At 41.9% G+C, this 8,328-nt stretch overlaps 1 long non-coding RNA gene across 1 annotated transcript; it reads left to right on the top strand.

Moving 5' to 3' along the window:
- The first annotated feature begins 3,135 nt into the window (after positions 1 to 3,135).
- On the top strand, positions 3,136 to 5,572 carry LOC310912490. Its single transcript, XR_014590676.1, has 3 exons — positions 3,136 to 3,797; positions 4,525 to 4,767; positions 5,500 to 5,572. It is a non-coding gene; the product is annotated as an uncharacterized lncRNA (long non-coding RNA).
- The last annotated feature ends 2,756 nt before the right edge of the window (positions 5,573 to 8,328 follow it).

Below are 8,328 nucleotides of genomic sequence, written 5' to 3'. Positions count from 1 at the left end.
GCTCAATAAAAACGCAGGAAAATCATCCCTAAAATAAAAATGGGAGGGAGCTGGTGGAGGGGGGATTTCCAGGGAGGTTCTGGATGGATTTTTAATGGATTTGAACTGGGAAAAGTGAGGGGTGGAGGGGATATTGGGAAAGAATTCCTGGATGGGATGGAATTCCCAGAAAAGCTGTGGCTGTCCCTGGATCCATGGAAGTGTCCAAGGATTTGGTTTGGAGCAGCCTGAGATGGTGGGAATTGTCCCTGACCATAAAATCCCATAAAACCCCATAAAATAAAAAAAAAAAATCCAAAAAAATCCCATAAAATCCCATCAAATAAAAAAAAAATCCCAAAAAAACCCCCAAAAAATCCCACAAAATAAAAAAAAAATCCCAAAAAAATCTCCAAAAATCCCATAAAATCTCAAAAAATCCCCAAAAATCAAAAAAAATCCCCCCAAACCCCATAAAACTTCATAAAAATCCCATAAAATCCAAAAAACCCCGATAAAATCCTGTAAAATCCCATAAAATCCCAAAAAACCCCATAAAACTAAAAAAAATCCCAAAAATCTCAAAAAATACCATAAAATCCCCATAAAATCCCATAAAATCCCATAAAATTCCAAAAAACCCCATAAAATCCCCAAAAAAAACCATAAACCACCATAAAATCCCATAAAATCCTATGAAACCCCATAAAATCCAAAAAAAATCCTATAAAACTCCATAAAATAAAAAAAAATCCAAAAAATCCCAAAAAATCCCCCCAAAATCCATAAAATCTCAAAAAACCCATAAAAGCAAAAAAATCCTAAAAAAAATTCTCAAAAAAAACCATAAAATCAAAAAAATCCTAAAAAAAATCCCATAAAATCCAAAAAAATCCAAAAAAAATCCCCAAAAATCCCATAAAACTCCATAAAATCCCATAAAACCACCCCAATTTCAAAGTCCTTTCCATCCCAAACCATTCCAGGGCTGATTTTCCCACGTGCCGATTTCCCAGGACGGTTTATCCAGGAAAAACCCGGGATTGGGATAAGGCAGGACAGGCCAGGACTGGCTGGGCCTCGGGGTGGTTTTTTCCTTGGCCATAAAAACCTTCGGGATTTGGTACAAAACTGGGATGAATTTGTGGATCGAAGGGAGCGGAAAGGTTTCCGTGACAAATTAGGAGGGGAAGGAAAGGGATTTTCCCAATGGAGAGATCCAAGTTGAAGGGGAAAGGAAAAAAATTCTCCAGATTGAGAGTTTCAAGCTGGATGGGAAAGGAAAAGATTCTCCCGACGCAGAGAGTTGGATGGGAAAGGAGAGGATTGTCCCAATGGAAAGATCCAAGTTGGAGGAGAAGGGAAAGGATTTTCCCAGTGGAGAGATCCCAGTTGGATGGGAAAGGAGAGGATTCTCCCAATGGAGAGATCCAAGTTGAAGGAGAAGGAAAGGATTCTCCAAATGGAGAGATCCAAGATGGATGTGGAGAGGATTATCCCAATGGAGAGATGCCAGTTGGATGGGAAAGGAGAGAATTCTCCAGATGAAGACATCCCAGTTGGATGGGAAAGGAGAGGATTCTCCCAATGGAGAGATCAAAGTTGAAGGAGAAGGAAAGGATTCTCCAAATGGAGAGATCCAAGATGGATGTGGAGAGGATTATCCCAATGGAGAGATCCCAGTTGGATGGGAAAGGAGAGGATTCTCCCAATGGAGAGATCAAAGTTGAAGGAGAAGGAAAGGATTCTCCAAATGGAGAGATCCAAGATGGATGTGGAGAGGATTATCCCAATGGAGAGATCCCAGTTGGATGGGAAAGGAGAGGATTATCCCAACGGAGAGATCTCAGTTGGATGGGAATCGAGAGGATTATCCCAATGGAGAGATCCCAGTTGGATTGGGAGAGGATTTTCCCAATGGAGAGATCCAAGATGGATGGGAATCGAGAGGATTCTCTAAATCGAGAGAAGGTGACGGGAAAGAAGAGAATTCTCCCAGTGAGAGTTCCAAGTTTATGGGAAAGGAGAGGATCCTCCAGATGGAGAGATCCCAGTTGGATTGGGAGAGGATTTTCCCAATGGAAAGATCCAAACTGGATGGGAAGGGAGAGAATTCTCCACATGGAGAGAGGGGAAAGGAAAGGGATTCTCCCAATGGAGAGAAGGTGATGGGAAGGGAAAGGATTCTCCAGATGGAGAGATCCCAGTTGGAGAAGAAGGGAAAGGATTCTCCTGGTGGAGAGATCCCAGTTGGATGGGAAAGGAGAGGATTCTCCAAACGGAGAGAGTCAGATGGGAAAGGAATGGGATTCTCCAAATGGAGAGAAGGTGATGAGAAAAGATTCTCCAAATAGAGAGATCCCAGTTGGATGGGAGAGGATTCTCCAGATGGAGAGATCCCAGTTGGAGGAGAAGGGAAAGAATTCTCCAAATGGAGAGAGTGGAATGGGAAAGGAAAGAATTCTCTTACTGGAGAGAGTTGGATGGGACAGGAGAGGATCCTCCAGATGGAAAGATCCCAGTTGGATGGGAAAGGAGAGGATCCTCCAGATGGAGAGAGGGTGATGAGAAGGGAAAGGATTCTCCCAATGGAGAGAGTGTGATGGGAAAGGAGGGAATTCTCCCAGTGGAGAGATCTGGAGGAGAAGGGAAAGGATTTTCCCCAGGGAGAGATCCAAGCTCAATGGGAAGGGAAAGGATTTTCCAGATGGAGAAAGTTGGATGGAAAGGGAGAGGATTCTCCAAATGGAGAGAGTCGGATGGTAAAGGAGAGGATTCTACCAATGGAGAGAGTGTGTTGGAAAGGGAAAGGATTCTCAGATGGAGAGATCCCAGTTGGATGGGCAGAGAGAGAATTCTCCAAATGGGGAGAGGGTGATGGGAAAGGAACGGGATTCTACAGATGGAGAGAAGGTGATGGGAAAGGAGAGGATTCTCTCCATGGAAAGAGTCAGACGGGAAAGGATCTTCCCAATGGAGAGATCAAAGCTGGATGGGAAGAGAGAGGATTCTCCAAATGGAGAGATCTGGAGGAGAAGGGAAAGGATTTTCCAGATGGAGAGATCCAAGCTGGATGGGGAGAAGATTTTCCCAACTGAGAGATCCCAATTGGAGGGGAAGGGAGAGGATTTTTCCAGTGGAGAGAGTCAGATGGGAAAGAAGAGGATTCTCCAAGTGGAGAGAGTCAGATGGGAAAGAAGAGGATTCTCCAGATGGAGAGAGGGCGATGAGAAGGGAAAGGATTCTCCCAATGGAGAGAGTGTGATGGGAAAGGAGGGAATTCTCCCAATGGAGAGATCTGGAGGAGAAGGGAAAGGATTTTCCCCATGGAGAGATCCAAGCTCAATGGGAAGGAAAAGGATTTTCCAGATGGAGAAAGTTGGATGGGAAGGGAGAGGATTCTCCAAATGGAGAGAGGGTGATGAGAAGGGAAAAGATTCTCTGTTCTCCAGACTGAGAGATCCCAGTTGGATGGGAAAGGAGAGGATTCTCCCAATGGAGAGATTGAAGCTGGATGGGAAAGGAAAGGATTTTCCCAATGGAGAGATCCAAGTTGGAGAAGAAAGGAAAGGATCCTCTTAATGGAGAGATCCCAGTTGGAGGAGGAGGGAGATAATTCTCCAAATGGAGAGAGTTGGATGGTAAAGGAGGTAAATGGAGAGAGGGTAGTGGGAAGGGAAAGGATTCTCAGACGGAGAGATCCCAGTTGGATGGGAAAGGACACAATTCTCCCAATGGAGAGATCCAAGTTGAAGGAGAGGATTCTCCCAATGGAGAGATCCAAGATGGATGGGGAGAGGATTTTCCCCACAGAGAAAGTCGGATGGGAACGGAGAGAATTCCCCAAATGGAGAGAGTCGAATAGGAAAGGAGAGTATTATCCTGATGGAGAGATCCAAGCTGGAGGAGAAGGGAGAGGATTCTCCAAATGGAGAGAGTCGGATGGTAAAGGAGAGGATTCTCCCAATGGAGAGAGGGAAATGGGAGGGGAAAGGATTCTCAGACAGAGAGATCCCAGTTGGATGAGAAGTGAGAGGATTCTCCAAATGGAGAGATCTAAGCTGGATGGGGAGAGGATTTTCCAGATGGAGAGATCCTAGTTGGAGGGGAAGGGAGAGAATTCTCCAAATGGAGAGAGTCAGATGGGAACGGAGCGGATTCTCCCAGTGAAGAGATCCCAGTTGGAGAACAAGAGAAAGGATTCTCCTACTGGAGAGATCCCAGTTGGATGTGAAAGGAGAGGATTCTCCAAATGGAGAGATCCCAGTTGGATGGGAAGGGAAAGGATTCTCCCAATGGAAAGATCCAAACTGGATGGGAAGGGAGAGAATTCTCCACATGGAGAGAGGGGAAAGGAAAGGGATTCTCCCAATGGAGAGAAGGTGATGGGAAGGGAAAGGATTCTGCCAATGGAGAGATCCCGGTTGGAGGAGAAGGGAAAGGATTCTCCAAGGATTCTCCGAGTTGGATGGTAAAGGAGAGGATTCTCCACATGGAGAGAAAGCGATGGGAAGGGAGAGGATTCTCCTGCTGGAAAAAATCCAGGTTGGGTGGGAAGGGAGAGAATTCTCCAAATGGAGAGAGTCAGATGGGAAAGGAGAGGATTCTCCCAATGGAGAGATCCCAGTTGGAGGAGAAGGAAGAGAATTCTCCAAATGGAGAGAGTCGGATGGTAAAGGAGAGGATTCTCCCAATGGAGAGAGGATGATGGGAAGGGAGAGGATTTTCCTGATGGAGAGATCCAAGTTGGATGGGAAAGGAGAGGATTCTCCCAATGGAGAGATTCAAGTTGGAGGAGAAGGGAAAGGATTTTCCAGATGGAGAGATCCAAGCTGGATGGGAAAAGAAAAGATTTTCCCAATGGAGAGGATCAGATGGGAAGGGAAAGAATTCTCCAGATAGGGAGATCCAAATTGGAGGGGAAGGGAGAGGATCCTCCCAATGGAGAGATGGTGATGAGAAAGGAAAGGATTCTCCTACTGGAGAGATCCCAGTTGTATGGGAAAGGAGAGGATTTTCCAAATTAAGAGATCCCAGTTGGAGGAGAAGGAAGAGAATTCTCCAAATGGAGAGAGTCGGATGGGAAAGGAGAGAATTCTCCCCATGGAGAGATCTGGAGGAGAAGGGAAAGGATTTTCCAGATGGAGAGATCCAAGCTGGATGGGGAGAGGATTTTCCCAATGGAGAGATCAAAGCTCGATGGGAAGGGAAAGGATTCTCTAAATGGTGAGAGAGTCAGATGGGAAAGGATTTTCCCAATGGAGAGAGGGTGTTGGGAAGGGAAAGGATTTCACAGATGGAAAATCCCAAGGTGGATGTGAAGGGAGAGGGTTTTCCCAATGGAGAGAAGGTGATGGGAAGGGAGATGATTCTCCAAATGGAGAGATCCAAGTTAAAGGAGAAGGAAACAGATTATGCAGACGGAGAGGGTCAGATGGGAAAGGAGAGAATTCTCCAGACGGACAGATCCGTGTTGGATGGGAAGGGAAAGGATTCTCCTAACAGAGAGATCCCAGTCAGAGAAGAAGGGAAAGGATTCTCTCAATGGAGAGATCCAAGCTGGAGGAGAAGGGAGAGGATTCTCCCAATGGAGAGATCTCAGTTGGAGGAGAAGGAAGACGATTCCTAATGGAGATATCTCAGTTGGATGGAAAAGGAGAGGATTCTCCCAATGGAGAGAGTCAGATGGGAAAGAGAAAGGAGAGGTGGAGAGATCCAAGTTGGATGGAAAGGAAAAGGATTCTGCCAATGGAGAGATCCAACCTGGATGGGAAAGGAGAGAATTATCCAAATGGAGAGAGTCAGATGGGAAAGAGAAAGGAGAGGTGGAGAGATTCCAGTTGGATGGGAAGGGAGAGGCCTCTCCCAATGGACAGATCCCGGTTTTCCATCCCCACCTCCCAGCCCTGGTGATCCCCAGCAGCTCCTGCCGTGCCCTGGGCAATAAAACCTCCCTGAGACAATTCCAGGCAGAGGAATTTGGATTTGGATTTTCCCAACCAGCAGCACAGGGTTGGATTGTGGATTTGGGGCTGGTTTTTAATCACATTTGAGATTTGGGCAAATCGAATCGCAGATTTTTCAGGAAATTATTTTATTTTTTTCCTCCTGATTATTTTTTTTTTTTTTCCTGATTTTACCTCAGCACCATCGGCAAAGCCCCTACAACCAATAAACCAAATTTAATCAATAAATCAAATTTTAATCATTTTTTTTCATGGATTTTGGAGCTTTTGAAGCAGAAAATCAATCCCCCTGTGCTGCGTATTCCCAATTTTCTGTGCCCAGAGGTGTTTTTGGGATCAGGGGGAGGAGCTGGAGCCGTGCCAGGGGATGGGATCAGAGGGAAAATCTCCCTGTGGGATCATGCAGGCTCTGCCAGCTCCCCTGACTCAGCACCCCCAGCCTGATAAGGGCTCTGATAAGGGCCCTGATAAGGACAAGGAGGCCCCAGGGTGACCCGTCTGTCACCCCCTGGGGGAGGCTGAGGAGAGGCCAGAGCAGGGTGGCCTTTAAATGTCCCTTAAAATCCAGATTATTCCATAATTTCAGGATTTAATCACTTTATAAACCCAAAATTCTGTGATTTAATCACTTTATAAAGAATTCCAGGATTTGATTACTTTATAAACCCAGAATTCCATTATTTCATCACTTTATAAACCCAAAATTTCAGGATTTATTCCCTTTATAAACCCAGAATTCCAGGATTTAATTATTTTATAAACCAATAATTCCAGGATTTAATCACTTTATAAACCCAGAATTCCAGGATTTAATAACTTTTTAAAGAAATCCATGATTTAATCACTTCATAAACCCAGAATTTCATTATTTAATCCCTTTATAAACCCAAAATTCCAGGATTTAATTATTTTATAAACTCAGAATTCCATTATTTAATCCCTTTATAAACCCATAATTCCAGGATTTGATTATTTTATAAATCCAGAATTCCAGGATTTAATCACTTTATAAATCCAGAATTCCAGGCTTTGATCATTTATAAACCCAGAATTCCAGGATTTAATTATTTTATAAACCCAGAATTCCAGGATTTATTCATTTTATAAATCCAGAATTCCAGGATTTCATTAATTTATAAACCCAGAATTCCAGGATTTAATCACTTTATAAACCCAGAATTCTGTGTTTTAATCACTTCATAAACCCAGAATTCCAGGATTTATTCATTTTATAAACACAGAATTCCAGGGTTTAATCATTTTATAAATCCAGAATTCCAGGATTTCATCACTTTATAAGCCCAAATTTCCAGGATTTAATCCCTTTATAAACCCAGAATTCTGTGATTTAATTATTTTATAAACCCATAATTCCATTACTTATTCCCTTTAAAAAAACAGAATTCCATTATTTAATCACTTTATAAGCCCCAAATTCCAGGATTTAATTATTTTATAGACCCATAATTCCAGGATTTAATTACTTTACTTTATAAACAGAGAATTCCATTATTTCATTGCTTTATAAACCCAAAATTTCAGGATTTATTCCCTTTATAAACCCAGAATTCCAGGATTTAATTATTTTATAAACCCAAAATTCCATTATTTCATCACTTTATAAACTCAGAATTCCAGGATATGATTATTTTATAAACCCAGAATTCCAGGATTTGATTATTTTATGAACCCAGAATTCCAGGATTTGATTATTTTATGAACCCAGAATTCCAGGATTTAATTATTTTATAAACTCAGAATTCCAGGATTTGATTATTTTATAAACCAAAAATTCCAGGATTTTATCACTTTATAAGCCCAAAATTCCAGGATTTAATCCCTTTATAAACCCAGAATTCCATTATTTATTCCCTTTATAAACCCAAAATTCCAGGATTTAATTATTTTATAAACTCAGAATTCCATTATTTAATCCCTTTATAAACCCATAATTCCAGGATTTGATTATTTTATGAACCCAGAATTCCAGGATTTAATCACTTTATAAATCCAGAATTCCAGGCTTTGATCATTTATAAACCCAGAATTCCAGGATTTAATTATTTTATAAACCCAGAATTCCAGGATTTATTCATTTTATAAACCCAGAATTCCAGGATTTCATTAATTTATAAACCCAGAATTTCAGGATTTAATCACTTTATAAACCCAAAATTCTGTGATTTAATCACTTTATAAAGAATTCCAGGATTTGATTACTTTATAAACCCAGAATTCCATTATTTCATCACTTTTTAAACCCAAAATTTCAGGATTTATTCCCTTTATAAACCCAGAATTCCAGGATTTAATTATTTTATAAACCAATAATTCCAGGATTTAATCACTTTATAAACCCAGAATTCCAGGATTTAATAACTTT

Source organism: Zosterops lateralis, assembly GCF_965231275.1.
Source record: "Zosterops lateralis genome assembly, chromosome: 1".
Taxonomy (NCBI): Eukaryota; Metazoa; Chordata; class Aves; order Passeriformes; family Zosteropidae; genus Zosterops; species Zosterops lateralis.
The sequence above is the reverse complement of the archived record's forward strand: the minus strand, read 5'-3'. Positions and strand labels throughout refer to the sequence as shown.